At 48.1% G+C, this 14,616-nt stretch overlaps 1 protein-coding gene across 1 annotated transcript in view; it reads right to left on the reverse strand.

The window, feature by feature from the left end:
* Nucleotides 1-2,942, reverse strand: part of FAM168B (family with sequence similarity 168 member B) — a 36,583-nt gene extending 33,641 nt beyond the window's left edge. The window contains exon 1 of the mRNA XM_050751825.1: nt 2,700-2,942. The gene's annotated coding sequence lies outside the window, so the exon portion shown is untranslated. The remainder of the gene's footprint in view (nt 1-2,699) is intronic.
* Nucleotides 2,943-14,616: the final 11,674 nt, after the last annotated feature.

The following is a 14,616-nucleotide window of genomic DNA, read 5'->3' on the forward strand; positions in this document are numbered from 1 at the left end:
ACCTGACCTCGTGATCTGCTGGCCTCGGCCTCCCAAAGTGCAGGGATTACAGGGGTGAGCCACCACGCCTGGCCAAAAATATATTTTTAAAAAAGAGGCTGGATGCGGTGGCTCACATCAGTAATCTCAGCACTTTGGGAGGCCGACGTGGGTGGATCACTTGAGGTCAGGAGTTCGAGACCAGCCTGGCCAACATAGTGAGATGAGACCCCATCTCTACTAAAAACACAAACATTACATGGGCATGGTGGCATGCACCTGTAATCTCAGCTATTTGGGAGGCTGAGGCAGGAGAATCACTTTAACCTGGGAGGAGAAGGTTGCAGTGAGCCGAGATCACACCACTGCACTCCAGCTTGGGCAACAGAGCAAAACTGTCTCAAAAAAATAAAATAAAATAAAATAAAATAAAATAAAATAAAATAAAATAAAATAAAAAGAGCATATAGGCCGGGTGCGGAGGCTCCAGCACTTCGGGAGACCAACATGGGTGGACCACCTGAGGTCAACAGTTCAAGACCAGACTGGGTAACACGGTAAAACCCTGTATCTACTAAAAATACAAAAATTAGCTGGGCGCAGTGGTGTGTGCCTGTAATCCCAACTACTCGGGAGGCTGAGACAGGAGAATCCCTTGAGCCCGGGAGGAGGAGGCTGCAGTGAGCCGAGATCACACCATTGCACTCTGGACCGAGAGACAGAGCTACACTCCATCTCACAAAAAAAAAAGAAAAGAGAAGTTCTCTACTCTCCCCCAAACTTTACCTTCATTACCAAGGTTTGGGTTTGCATCTGACTGGGAGGAATTCATGTATTTCTACACAGTACAATCAGACAGACTTAATAGACTGGACACAAGGCATGAAAAAAGTATCACTCTATTACACTGGTGTACTGTTCTTTTAAAATTGTGCTTGGCCGGGCGCGGTGGCTCACGCCTGTAATCCCACCACTTTGGGAGGCCAAGGCGGGCAAATCATGAGGTCAGGATATCGAGACCATCCTGCCTAACACGGTGAAACCCCGTGTCCACTAAAAAAAAATACAAAAAAATTAGCCGGGCGTGGTGGCGGGCGCCTGTAGTCCCAGCTACTTGGGAGGCTGAGGCAAGAGAACGGCGTGAATCTGGGAGGCGGAGCTTGCAGTGAGAGGCGATCCCACCACTGTGCTCCAGCCTGAGCGACAGAGGGTGACTCGTCTAAAAAAAAAAAAGAAAAAAAAAATCGTGCTCAATTAATGCAGGAAAAAAACTGTCTAAATAAGACAACTTTGGTATAATTTCCCTTTAAACTACGGAACCTATTAAAAAATAATTTTAAAACGCACTGTAGATTTTTTTCAATTTTAATCCTCTACTTCTATGGCATTACACTGCTCTCATTTCCTAACAAATATATTAAGATCTGATAAGACGACCTGGGCTGCTTACTCCCGCCTTCTAGGTTCCAGGCAATTAACTTACACACACAGCCTAATCCTTCCACTCTTCTGACTCTGCAGGAGTCAGAAGAGAACTACCTGCTTGGGCATTTCTAGTGAATGCTGCATAGAGAACATCCAGGAGAACCCAAAGAAAGCAGGCTCCAACTCTTAAAAGTCTATAGGCCGCCTTCTACCAGACCTTAACTTTCATTTAATCAAAATCACAACTAATTTTAACTCACTTTAAAGCTTTCTTGTATTCAGAAACATTCCAAAATGTTACAAGAGTAACATATGCCAACACTCCACCAAAGTAAGCCGGCTTTGTAAAGACAAAGAGAAGCAAGATTTTCACAATTTCTGCAACACTAGCTTCAAAATTAGAATAGCCTTACACTGTTCAAATCTTGGCTGTCAAAGCAAAAATAACCCACTCCTTCTTTATCTACAAAAGCTTAAAAATGTGTTCCTGTTATTGCCAAAACCAAAAAGTTTTATTTAATCCAGAATCTTTCATCCACAGTATTTGAGAAAAGTGATCTCAAATTACACAAGGATGACCTGAAAGTTTAAGGAGTGGAAACTACATAAACCTTTTTATTTGTAAAACTTCCTGGCATGCGAAAACACTGCAAAATATTCTTATGTTTTATTTTAATGACTAAACTCAAACAGCCCATGAGATGCACACTTCATGTTCACATACACTATAAAACAGAAATACCCTTATTTGTGGACGTCGTAAAGGCGCACTGCACTCTTTTTTCAAAGTTAACCCAGGATGGGCCACGAAACGTCCTTTCTGAAGGAAATCTTAAAAGCCTGTAATTTAAATCGTGCCTTTTCAAGCTGGAAAGAGAACGCTCAGATGCCGCCAAGCAAAAAAAAAAAAAAAAAATTATCTTTACTTCGTGGGTAGACAAAGTGAGTAGTTACACGTAGGAAATGACTATTGTCACAGCGCTCTGCCCCCGTGTTTCACGCTCGCATTCCTGACGGCTGCGACCCCGACCTTTAGGAGAACGCCCCGCGCCGCCAAGCCACCTCGGCTGCAGGCCCGCGCCGCCAAGACCGCACCTGCCCGAGTACGTGTCCGGCCGAGCTCCGCCCCCGGCCCCCGCCCGGCCTTGCCCGCGGGACAAAGCGCACCCCAGGCCGGTCCGGACGCCAAGCGACCCCGAGCCGCGGGCCGACCTTGGCACCGCCCCGAGCCGGCCGCACAAAGCGCCGCACTTCCGGCCTGGACGCGCAGTCGCCCGCCGCCCGCCCCCACTCACCGCGCCGCGGCGGCGACCTGGGCCTCAGTGACCAGCGCACGCCGGCCCGCGGCGGGCTTGGCCGTGGGGCGAAACGAGGGAGGGCGCGCCGAGGAGACCGGCTACGATAAGAGGCTGACCCTCCGAGCCCCGCGTCTCCGCCGCCTCCCCGGCGCCGCGCTCCCGCTAGCTCGGCTCCGCTTGGCCCGGCCCGCCTCTCCGCAGCCCGCGCTCCCCGCCGACGCTGCGCAGCCACCGGAGTCGTCGACCTCACTTCCGCCCGAGCTCGCCGCGACGGGGGCGCGCCAGGCACGTGACTGCGCAGCGTGCGCGCTCCCGCCGGCGCCCTCGAGACGCCCGGATGGACGAGCGCGGGCCCGCCGCAATTGGCGAACGGATGGGGCGTAGCTGTAGTTTTTGCATTCACGCTCTGTGAAAAAAGTATTTGATTTATATTTTGAGATAGTCCCGCGCCGCAGAAACCCTTGTGTGTGCCCGGACGCCAGGGCGCGGGCCGCTCTGGCCGCACCCGGGAGTCGAGCCTTGTCCCCGGGGGGCGGAGCGGGGCGGAGCTCAGCTCACGGAGCCTTTGCCAGTGTGGAGGCTGCGGGCGCCCGCTCAGGAGTGCAGATTTCAGAGAATGCAAGTCGGTTTCAAGTGTAGAAGTGCGGAATCATTTATATAGACAGAGTTCAGGAAAGGTGTACTAGAATGTTCGTTGTTTTTTTTTTTTTTTTTGAGACGGAGTTTCGCTCTTGTCACCCAGGCTGGAGTGCAATGGGGCGATCTCGGCTCACTGCAACCTCCGCCTCCCGGGTTCAAGCGATTCACCTGCCTCGGCCTCCCGAGTAACTGAGATTCCAGGCGCCCGCCACCACACCTGGCTAATTTTTGTGTTCTTAGTAGAGACGAGGTTTCTCCATGTTGGTCAGGTTAGTCTCGAACTCCTGACCTCAGGTCAGCCACCCACGTCGGCCTCCCAAAGTGCTGGGATTACTGGTGTGAGCCACCGCGCCCGGCCAAATGTTAGTATTTTTATGTAAAGCTTAGTATATAGTTACAATGATTTGATTAGTTCAGGGGGTCTCTGGGGGGAGGTATGTTTATTATTTCATATTAAAGAGGTGTGTGTCTTGGTGTTTGTGTTTGGGGTGTCGTCTGGTCTGAGCTAGGTACAGGATGACAAAGGAGGGAGTTATTGCAATAAAGATTAGTGACGGAAGGGAGGAGGCCTGGCTCTGGTCTTTTTTCAGTCGTTTATAAAATAAAAACAGCTGGGCGCGCTGACATGCCTGTAATCCCAGCACTATGGGAGGCGGAGGTGGGCAGATCACGAGGTCAGGAGTTCAAGACCAGCCTGGCCAACATAGTGAAAAAGCGTTTCTACTAAAAATACAAAAATTAGCTGGGGGTGGTGGCACACATCTGTAATCCCAGCTGCTCAGGAGGCTGAGGGAGGAGAATCTCTTGAATCCGGAAGGCAGAGGTTGCAGTGAGCTGAGATTGCTGCCACTGCACTCCAGCCTGGGTGACAGAGCAAGACTCCGTCTCAAAAAAAAAAAAAAAAAATATATATATATATATATATATAAAAATGTGTAACCATGGAGTCATAAAAGGACAAGAAGAAAACATGGGGAAATTCCTTTTTAGTATTGGAGTAAAGAGGGCCTTTCTACGTATTATTCGAAATCCAGAAGTCATGACTGTCAAAAGCTTTGGCCGGCAAAAAGCACCATAAGCAAAGTCAAAAGATAAATGATTAACAAGGAAGAAATAGTCCCAACTCATGTAAATAGACAAAGCTAATCTCTTTAATATTCCAAAAGCTTCCAGAAGTCAACAATAAAAAGCCCTAGCACCCAATAGAAAAATTAGAGTTCACAGCAAAGGACTAAGCCTGGCTGTTAGTCATATGAAAAATATCCAATCTCACTTCTATAAAGACCAATGCAAGTTAAAACTCTTTGAGACAGTAGTGTTCACTGTGATTGGCAACCATCCAAAAAATTGGCAATGCTATTGATAAGGCTGCCAGGAAGCTGGCACTCAGACATTGCTGGATGGGAAAGGGGATCATCTGATGATGTGTGTCAAAATGAATACACAATGTTTTATTCAACAACTGCACGTCTGGCAGTTTGCCTACAGAGATACAGATGTGTGAAATGAAATGAGTTCACGCCTATTAATTGCAGCATTGTGCATAGTAGCAAAATACTGGAACAAATCCTAGTGTCCACACCTAGGGAAATGACTGAGTAAACTCTGGTTTATCTTGCAGTGAAATAGCCTATAACTTGAAAAAGAAATGGGGAAACTTTGTATGTACTGAAATGAAAATATCTCCAAGGTAGACTTTTCAATGAAAAAAACCAAGTATGGAACTGTGTGTAAGAATGTTACATAAAATGGTAGAAATGAAAAAATATATCTGTATTTATTTACATTTACAGAATATTGTCATATTTACAGAAATACCAAAAAATAGCCAAAAATCTACCGGTAACGATTATCTGTGATAACACTGGGAAAAAAAGTGGGCCCTGAGCAGATAGGGGACAGATGTGAGAAAGATAATTTTCATGTTTGGGTTTTTTTTTTAATTTTTGCACCAGGTGAATATATAAATTACCTACTCTAAAATTAAATTTAAAAATAAATAAAAATCTCAGCCAGGCATGGTGGCTCACACCTGTAATCCCAGCACTTTGGGAGGCTGAGGTGGGCGCATCATGAGGTCGGGAGATGGAGACCATCCTGGCTAACACGGTGAAACCCCGTCTCTACTGAAAATACAAAAAAATTAACCGGGCCTGGTGGCACGTGCCTGTAGTCCCAGCTACTCGGGAGGCTGAGGCAGAAGAATCGCTTGAACCCGGAAGGTGGAGGTTGCAGTGAGCCGAGATCATGCCACTGCACTCCAGCCTAGCAACAGAGTAGGACTCTGTCTCAGAAAAATAATAATAATAAGAAGAAAATCTCATATATTTTTGATGGGAGTAAAATGGTATAATCACTTTGGATAAAGTTCTAATCATTTCTTATGAAACTAAACATCCGAGGTGGAGGCGGGCAGATCGTGATGTCAGATCAAGACCATCCTGGCTAACATGGTGAAACCCCATCTCTACTAAAAATACAAAAAAAAAAAAAATTAGCCGGGTGTGGTGACAGGCGCCTGTGGTCCCGTAGCAGGACGAGCCGCAGACAAAACTCCTCAGACACCGGATTAAAGAAGGAAGAGATTTTTTTATTCAGCCGGGAGCGTTGGCAGACTTGCATCTTAGGAGTCCAGCTCCCCAAAAAAGAAATTCCTAGCCCTTTTAAGGGCTTACAACTCTAAGGGGTCCACGTGAAAAGGTCATGATAAGTCAAGTAAACGTGAGGAATGTGACTGGGGCTACATATATCAGCTAACAGAACAAAAAGTTTTATAGTGCTTTCTCATACAATGTCTGGAATTTACAGATAACACCAGTAGTTTTGGTCAGGGGTTATTATTATTATTATTATTATTTTAACCACAAGGGCCAGGTGGTGACGCCAAGGTCATCTACCTATTGATCTTACTTTTGTTTCTTTCCAACTTTTTACTTTCCCCCTTCTCTCCTGTCTTATAAACTAGGGAAAAGGGGAGGTGAGGGAGAAGCTGGGAAGGACAGCAGGAGAAGTGGTGGTCTCATTCCAGTCCCAGCTACTCGGGAGGCTGAGACAGGAGAATGGCGTGAACCCGAGAGACGAAGCTTGCAGTGAGCCGAGATTGCACCATTGCACTCCAGCCTGGGTGACAGAGCAAGACTCCGTCTCAAAAAAATAAAAGTAAAAATAAAGAAACTAAGGCCAGGCGCGGTGGCTCACGCCTGTAATCCCAGCACTTTGGGAGGCCGAGGCGGGCGGATCACGAGGTCAGGAGATCGAGACCATCCTGGCTAACACGGTGAAACCCCGTCTCTACTAAAAATACAAAAAATTAGCCGGGCGTGGTGGCGGGCGCTTGTAGTCCCAGCTACTGAGAGGCTGAGACAGGAGAATGGCGTGAACCCGGGAGGCGGAGCTTGCAGTGAGCCCAGATCGCGCCCTGCACTCCAGCCTGGGTGACAGAGTGAGACTCCTCAAAAAAAAAAAAAAAAAAAAAAAAACTAAACATCCGGCCTGGTGTGGTGGCTGAAGCCTGTAATCACAGCAGTTTGGGAGGCTGAGGCGTGCAGATTACTTGAGGTCAGGAGTTCCAGACCAGCCTAGCCAATGTGGTGAAACCTCGTCTCTACTAAAAATACAAAAATTAGCTGGACGTTGTGGCAGGCACCTGTAATCCCAGCTACTCAGGAGGCTGAGGCAGGAGCATTGCATGAACCCGGGAGGCAGAGGTTGTAGTGAGCCAAGATCACGCCACTGCACTTCAGCCTGGGTGACAGAGCGAGACTCTGTCTCTAAAAAAATACATAAACAAACAAACATTGGCCAGGTACAGTGTCTTACGCCTGTAAGCCTGTAATTCCAACACTTTGGGAGACCAAGGTGGGCGGATTGTTTGAGCCCAAGAGTTTGAAATCACCCTGGGTAATATATCAAGAGCCCCGTTTCTACAAAAAAAAAAAAAAAAAAAATACAGACTGGGTGCGGCGGCTCACAACTGTAATTCCAGCACTTTGGGAGGCCGAGGTGGGTGGATCACCTGAGGTCAGGAGTTCAAGACCAGCCTAGCCAACATGGTGAAACTCATCTCTACTAATAATACAAAAATTAGCCAGGAGTGGTGCTGTGCACCTGTAATCCCAGCTACTGGGGAGGCTGAGGCAGAAGAATCGCTTGAATCCAAGAGGCAGAGGTTGCAGTGAGCCGAGATCACATCACTGCACTCCAGCCTGGGTGACACAGAACAGTGAGACTCTGTCTCCAAAAAACAAAACAAAAATTAGCTGGATGTGGTGTTGCACTCTGTAGTCCCAGCTACTGGTAGGGGGTGAGTAAGGAGAGAGGATTGTCAAGCCCAGTGGGTGGAGACTGCAGTGAGCTATGATGGTGCTACTGCACTCCAGCCTGGGTGACAAAGCAAGTCTGTGTCTTAAAACAAAGGTCAAAAATTTGAGACCAGCCTGGCCAACATGGTGAATCCCCGTCTCTGATAAAAAATACAAAAATTAGCTGGGCGTGGTCATGGGCACCTGTAATCCCAGTTACTCGGGAGGCTGAGGGTGGAGAATCGCTTGTATCCGGGAGACAGAGCTGGCAGTGAGCTGACGTCATGCAATTGCACTCCAGCCTGGGCAGCAGAGCGAGACTCTATCTGAAAAAAGCAAAACAAAACAAAAACGAAAACAAACAACAAAAAACTACACATCTCTCTTATCACTCAGCAAATTGTACCAAAGAGGATTGCAATCATATATCCATGCAAAGACTTGTACAGAAATGTTCATTACTGTTTTATTGATAATAGCCTCAAACAGGAAAGCATTCATGCATCTATCATTAGAACAGCTAAACAAGCTCAGGGATATGCTGGGGCCACTAGCGTAAGCCAAAGGACAAATTTACAGGAATTTTGTAAGCGATTTGTGAAATGCAGCCAATATTAAAAATTATATTGTGTAAATTTAATATTAAAAACAAAGGGAATGTATGATCAAAATGCATTCCTGCCGGGCGCGGTGGATCACGCCTGTAATCACAGTACTTTGGGAGGCCAAGATGGGCAGATCACGAGGTCAGGAGTTCGAGATCAGCCTGGCCAACATGGTGAAACCCCGTCTCTACTAAAAATACAAAAAAGTAGTCGGGCGTGGTGGCAGGCACCTGTAATCCCAGATACTCAGGAGTCTGAGGCAGGAGAATCCCTTGAACCCGGGAGGCTGAGCTAGCAGTGAGATGAGATCGCGCCACTGCACTTCAGCCTGGGCGGGCAGGGGGAGACTCTGTCTCAACAAACAAACAAAAAACAACAACAAAAAAAACAAAATGCAGGCAGGGCACGGTGGCTCATGCCTGTAATCCTAGCACTCTGGGAGGCTGTGACGGGCGGATCACAAGGTCAGGAGATCGAGACCATCCTGGTTAACAAAAAACTAGCCAGGTGTGGTGGCGGGCGCCTGTAGTCCCAGCTACTCAGGAGGTTGAGGCATGAACCCAGGAGGCGGAGCTTGCAGTGAGCTGAGATCACGCCACTGCACTCCAGCTTGGGAGACAGAGCAAGACTCTGTCTCAAACAACAACAACAACAACAACAACAACAACAAAATGCATTCCTTCCTAATGACTTTATTATACGCCTTTGAGGCTCCTTGCATCTATTGTACCTGCCTGTGGACATGCCGTATAGCACTATGCTGCTGGCCTTCCCGGCTCTCTCCCTTCAGTTAGTTTGAGACCAACCTGGGCAATATATGGAGACCCCCGCCATCACTACAAAAAATAAAAAAATTAGATCGGGGCTGGGTGTGGTGGCTCATGCCTGTAATCTCAGCACCTTGGGAGGCCAAGGCAGGAGGATCACTTGAGTCCAGGAGTTGAAGACCAGCCTGAGCAATATAATGAGACCCTGTCTCTATTTTTAAAAAATTAAATTTAATTTAAAAACAATTAATTGGGTGTGGTGGCACACGCTGTAGTCCCAGCTACTCTGGAGACTGAGGTGAGAGGATCGCTTGAGCCCTAGAGTTCAAGGCTGCAGTGAGCCGTGTTTATGCCACTGTACTCTAGCTTGTGCAACAGAGTGAGACCCTGTCTTAAGAAATAAAAAAACAGAAAGGCCAGGAGCAGTGGCTCGCGCCCATAATTCCAGCACATTAGGAGGCTGAGGCGGGCAAATCACAAGGTCAATAGTTCGAGACCAGCCTGGCCAATATGGTGAAACCCTGTCTCTACTAAAAAATACAAAAATTAGACAGGTATGGTGGCGTGCGCCTGTTGTCTCAGCTACTCAGGAGGCTGAGGCAGGAGAATCGCTGGAACCCAGGAGGCAGAGGTTTCAGTGAGCCGAGATCACTCCACTGCACTCCAGCCTGGGCAACAGAGCGAGACTCCATCTCAAAAACAAACAAACAAACAAAAAACAAACAGAAAGTATTTGGGGTTCAGGGCTTTGGATTCAAAATGGGAGTCCAAGAACTCATTTTGTTCCTCCATAGATGCCTGTAAAATAGGTGACAGATGTTCAACAGTAAATAAGCAACACGCCAGACTGAAGTAGCAGTAGAGGCTCAGGTGGGCTGGAGGAGAAAGGGCACTCACTTTCCTGTGGATGGTTGAAATAGGCAGAAAAGGCTGCAACCCAAAGCAGGGAGTGAAGGGGGAGAGAAACTGCAAGGCTGTATGTACCACAGCTGTGCCCCTTTTCATTTCCTCATTCTTATATGCATGGGCAGCTTCCTGTTTATAGAGGGCAAAACCCCAGCTACTATCCTCAAAAGAAATGGGTTCCACTGTCTTTGGCTGGGCATGGTGGCTCATGCCTGTAATCCCAGCATTTTGGGAGGCCGGGGCTGGGGGGATCACCTGAGGTTGGGAGTTCGAGACCAGCCTGACCAATCTGGAGCAACCCTGTCTCTACAAAAAATACAAAATTAGTCGGGTGTGGTGACGCATGCCTGTAGTATCAGCTACTCAGGAGGCTGAGGCAGGAGAATCGCTTGAACCTGGGAGGCAGAGGTTGCGGTGAGCCAGGATCAAGCCATTGCACTCCAGCCTTGGCAACAAGAGTGAAACTCCGTCTCAAAAAAAAGAAGACAAAAGGGGAGGGGAGGGGAGGGGAGGGGAGGTGAGGGGAGGGGAGGGGAGGGGAGGGGAGGGGAGGGGATTCCACTGTCTGAAGAAAGCCATGGCTTCTTAGTAGATGTTGAGGGCAAAATGAAGTACAATTTAGGCATGCAAAAACTCATTATTTCCCACCCCAAAAGGCAGTTCCAGAATTTCTGTATAGGAGAAGCAAAGGTGCAACCAGCATGCTGGAACGGCTTCCTAGGCTGCACTCTGCATTGCTTGCCCCTGCTGTTCTCCCTAGTGCTGTGTATCTGTTTGGGATGAATCTGGGTGTTGGTAAACATCATGGGGCAGCTGAAATCCTACTGTTCCACCCTAAGTGCCACCTTGGCTACTTTTATACATATAAAAAATTTCGGCTGGGTACGGTGGCTCACACCGGTAATCCTAGCACTTTGGGAGGCCGAGGCGGTTGGATCATGAGGTCATGAGGTCAGGAGATTGAGACCATCCTGGCTAACACGGTGAAACCCCCTCTCTACTAAAAATACAAATAATTAGCCGGGCGAGGTGGCAGGCGCCTGTAGTCCCAGCTACTCGGGAGGCTGAGGCAGGAGAATGCTGTGAACCTGGGAGGCGGAGCTTGCAGTGAGCCAAGATCGCGCCACTGCACTCCAGCCTGGGCAACAGAGCGAGACTCTGTCTCAAAAAAAAAAAAAAAAGAAAGAAAGAAAGAAAGAAAAAGTAAAGGAAGAGTGCCTGTTATCTCCTATTCCTTGGAAGCTCCGCATTCCCAATTATGTGGGGTATAGCAGGGGAGACACGGCATTTTATTTCATGTTGTATTTGGAGTTTTTTTTTTTTTTAATTTACTTATGTTTTTGTATATTTTGTTTCACTATGTTGCCCGGGTTGGTCTTGAACTTCTGGCCTCAAGCGATCCTTCTTCCTCGGCCTTCCAAATGTTGGGATATCAGGTGTGAGCTACTGTGCCTGGCCTGGAATTTCTTTTTTAACCAGCAGAACTTCTCACTTTACATTCTTTAGTAAAGAAATGCATACTAGAAATTGGGCAAAAACGGAGTGGGGCTTAGCAGCAGGTGATTTGGTTTGAGCCAGGTGAGGCCCATAGAGGCAGGCCACTGATGGGTACAGAGTCCCAGTGCAACTCTTGGAACTCCTGGACGTCCCCCTCTCACTTTCAGACAAGAGGCTGCCCACTCAGGACAGGCAGATGGGGGGCTGGAAAGCAGGCGTCCTCACCTGCACCCAGCCTTCTTTCCCCTGGCCTCTTCTCAATAAACATGAACAGGAAGCCAGTTTTCTTTTTTTTTTTTTTCTTTTCTGAGTTGGAGTTTCACTCAGTCACCCAGGCTGGAGTGCAGTGGTGCTATCTCAGCTCACTGCAACCTCTGCCTTCTGGGTGCAAGCGATTCTCCTGCCTCAGCCTCCTGAGTAGCTGGGATTATAGGTGCCCGCCACCATGCCTGGCTGATTTTTTTGTATCTTTAGTAGAGATGGGGTTTTACCATGTTGGCCAGGCTGGTCTTGAACTCCTGACCTCGTGATCCCCCTGCCTCCGCCTCTCAGAGTGCTGGGATTACAGGCGTGAGCCACCACGCCCAGTCCAGAAAGCCAGTTTCACTGAATCAGAAAACTTGTTATGGGACACTCCCTCCTCCAGGTCCTGGAACATCCATTTAAACTGAACTTTATTAAAATATTACTTTTTTTTGGCTGGGCGCTGTGGCTCACGCCTGTAATTATTATTTTTTGAGGTAGGGTCTCATACTTTTGCTCAACCTGGAGTGCAGTGACACAATCATGGCTCACTGCACCCTTGACCTCCCGGGTTCTAGTGAAGCTTCCCTCTCAGCCTCTCAGGCAGCTGGGACTACAGATGCAAGCCACCACGCCAGGCTAATTTTTTTATTTTTATTTTTTTGTAGAGAAAGTGTCCCACTGTGTTGCCCAGGCTGGTCTTTTTTTTTTTTTTTTTTTTTTTTTTTTTTTTTTTTTGAGACGGAGTCTCGCTCTGTCGCCCAGGCTGGAGTGCAGTGGCCAGATCTCAGCTCACTGCAAGCTCCGCCTTTCGGGTTCATGCCATTCTCCTGCCTCAGCCTCCCGAGTAGCTGGGACTACAGGCGCCCGCCACCTCGCCCGGCTAGTTTTTTGTATTTTTTAGTAGAGACGGGGTTTCACCAGGTTAGACAGGATGGTCTCGATCTCCTGACCTTGTGATCCGCCCATCTCGGCCTCCCAAAGTGCTGGGTTTACAGGCTTGAGCCACCGCGCCCAGCCCCAGGGTGGTCTTGAACTCCTGGGCTCAAGTGATTCTCCTGTCTTGGCCTCCCAAACTGCTGGGATTATAGGTAAGAGCCATCACACCCAGACTCAAATATTACTTTTTCCTGTTGTTGAAGTGATACATATTCATGAAAGAAAATTTGGAAAATGCAGAAAAGTAGAAAAAATAAATGTCATCCACAGTCCCATCACTCAGAGCGAATATGTTAGTGTATTTTTGGATACTCCAAACTCAAACCCTGAAAGATCCCTAAGACTCACCCTGAAGGTGGTCAGGGCTAGTATAGCCTTAATGAGGGCTGGTCAAGAGGCTTGGTGATGTCAGGCAATTTACCCAAGCTCATCCAGGAGCAGCAGAACCAGGAAGAACCCCACGTGATACCAATCTCCAAACTCTTGTGTTGACTAAGCCATAATATCTTGCAAAAGATGAGATTGCAGGCATCACAGGACTCCTTACCCTGCATTTTTTTATTTTCCCCAGAGAGGAGCTGGGTTAAGACAGGGGCCCTGACTGGCAGAATTTGGAGTTTTGAAGACCAATAACAATAGGGCTCTTCCAAAGTTTTTTTTTTTTTTTTTTTTAAGTTTTTTCCCTTTTAAATTTAGATATAATTTATACACAGAAAAATGTACAAATCTATTTATTTATTTATTTATTTATTTATTTATTTATTTTTAGACTGAGTCTCTCTCTGTCGCCCAGGCTGGAGTCCAGTGGCGTGCTCTGGGCTCACTGCAACCTCCGCCTCCCGGGTTCACGCCATTCTCCTGCCTCAGCCTCCCTAGTACATGGGACTACAAGTGCCCGCCACCACGCCCAGCTAATTTTTGTATTTTTAGTGGAGATGGGGTTTCACCGTGTTAGCCAGGATAGTCTTAATCTCCTGACCTGGTGATCAGCCGCCTCAGCCTCCCAAAGTGCTGGGATTACAGGCGTGAGCCACCGCGCCCAGGCTTTTTTTTTTTTTTTTGAGATGGAGTCTTGCTCTGTCACTCAGGCTGGAGTGCAGGGGCAGAATCTCAGCTCACTGCAACCTACACCTCCCGGGTTGAGGCTATTCTCCTGCCTCAGTCTCCTTAGTAGCTGGGACTACAGGCGCGCGCCACCACACCTGACTAATTTTCTTTTGTATTTTTGGTAGAGGTGGTGTTTCACCACGTTGGTCAGGCTGGTCTCGAACTCCTCACCTCGTGATCTGCCAGCCTCGGCCTCCCAAAGTGCTGGGATAACAGGCGTGAGTCACCGTGCCTGGCCAAAAATGTACAAATCTTTTTTTTTTTTTTTTTTTTTTTGAGATGGAGTCTGGCTCTGTCACCCAGGCTGGAGTGCAGTGGCCGGATCTCGGCTCACTGCAAGCTCCGCCTCCCGGGTCCACGCCATTCTCCTGCCTCAGTCTCCCAAGTAGCTGGGACTACAGGTGCCCACCACCATGCCCGGCTAGTTTTTTGTATTTTTAATAGAGACGGAGTTTCACCGTGTTAGCCAGGATGGTCTCGATCTCCTGACCTCGTGATCCGCCCGTCTCGGCCTCCTAAAGTGCTGGAATTACAGGCTTGAGCCACCGCGCCCAGCCACAAATTTTTTTTTTTTTTTTTTTTTTTTTTTTTTTTTTTTTTTTTTTTTTTTTTAGACGGAGTCTCGCTCTGCCGCCCAGGCTGGAGTGCAGTGGCCGGATCTCAGCTCACTGCAAGCTCCGCCTCCCGGGTTCACGCCATTCTCCTGCCTCAGCCTCCCCAGTAGCTGGGACTACAGGCGCCCGCCACCTCGCCTGGCTAGTTTTTTGTATTTTTTAGTAGAGACGGGGTTTCACCGTGTCAGCCAGGATGGTCTCGATCTCCTGACCTCGTGATCCGCCCGCCTCGGCCTCCCAAAGTGCTGGGATTACAGGCTTGAGCCACCGCGCCCGGCCAAATCTTAAGTATAGTG

Source organism: Macaca thibetana, chromosome 12 (assembly GCF_024542745.1).
Source record: "Macaca thibetana thibetana isolate TM-01 chromosome 12, ASM2454274v1, whole genome shotgun sequence".
NCBI lineage: Eukaryota > Metazoa > Chordata > Mammalia > Primates > Cercopithecidae > Macaca > Macaca thibetana.